Genomic DNA, 1,469 nt, shown 5'->3' on the forward strand with positions numbered 1-1,469 from the left:
TGACTTGGATGCGTTTCAGCGGGATTGGCGGGATCTTGCTCAGCACAGGAAGGATTGGAAAGCGAGAGGAGAGGCCTTTGCATGCCCAGCAGTGGGACACACAAATAAACGAATAAAAAATAATAATAATGTCAAACAAAAAAATATGATTTTTGGGCGCAGGTCCCACTTTGTCGATATAAAGTTATTTAACATAAAATTTCTATTAGCGAATAAAATGAGTCTTAATATGTAATAGCTTTTTTAGTCTTTAAAGTTGCACGAGCGAAAAAGCGACAATGGAAAGAACGATGGCTAAAATTTGGGATGGCAAAAAACATACCTGTACTTTGAAGTTATGGAGATCACTCAACTCCAACTCCATTTATAATTTCTTTCGGGGTTTGCCCGAAGGCTTCGTTCAAACTTAGGATAAACCAGTCATTCTGGGAAGAGATTGCATATCTAACCTTTGATTATGACATATAGGCCAACGTGTAGGGATTGCAATCCGGTCCGGCGAATCCGGTAATCCGGCCGGATCCGGCAATTTTCAGGAGCTACCGGATCCGGTAAAAATCACCGGATCCGGACCGGATCCGGTCAAATAAAAAAAAACGCCTAAATACAGCACGCACTGTGCGGTTTAGATGAGGAAAAGGCGACGGATGAGAGGTATGCACTTGAACAGAGCATAAAACGAATGAAAACGTTTAAATTTAGTTAAATAAAAATATATTTATTATGACGATGACTGGGAACAGAAGGTGCCTTTCATGTTGGTGGCACGATACGACGATTACATAAATACTGTAATAGAAGGAAAAATTAAACGATGGAGATGCCATGGAAGGCATTTGTAATTTATGCTAAAGAGAAGAAAAGAGTGTCATAATGTTGTGATAGGAGATTAAAAGTAAACAAATGAGCAGGATTAAGTCGGCAGTACTCAACCAACTAGAGCTGGGCTAATCAATATGTGTTACATGTGTGAATGAATATAAGATTGTAAGTTTGTATTGAAAATGAATGTATGAAATGAAATGATAACATTGATAATCTTTAGTTTACTTCGAGTTTATATATATATATATATATATATATATATATATATATATATATATATATATATATACCTATGATAAAATATTGTTTATTTTCTATTCAAATTTGAGAGAGAATCTTTTGTATTTACAATTTCATCCAATCTTATGCAATTTCCTTAATGGTACATGCTACTCTACGTCTAGCCAATTCTTTATTTGATCCATGTAACTTTTCTTAAGGAGTCCCTTTCCGCGATGGATTTCAATTCTACACTCTATTATTTTTCACATGAGATCGTCGTGTCGTGTAAGTCGTGTTCCATTCCCTAAAATTTGACCAATATACTTTTCTGTAAATAAAAAAAAGGTATTTTTTTTAAATCATACAGACTACTACTTTCTTGGGCAAAAAATGAGGAAAATTTAATATCATTTTGGTTAATA

Source organism: Cydia pomonella, chromosome 3 (assembly GCF_033807575.1).
Source record: "Cydia pomonella isolate Wapato2018A chromosome 3, ilCydPomo1, whole genome shotgun sequence".
Taxonomy (NCBI): Eukaryota; Metazoa; Arthropoda; class Insecta; order Lepidoptera; family Tortricidae; genus Cydia; species Cydia pomonella.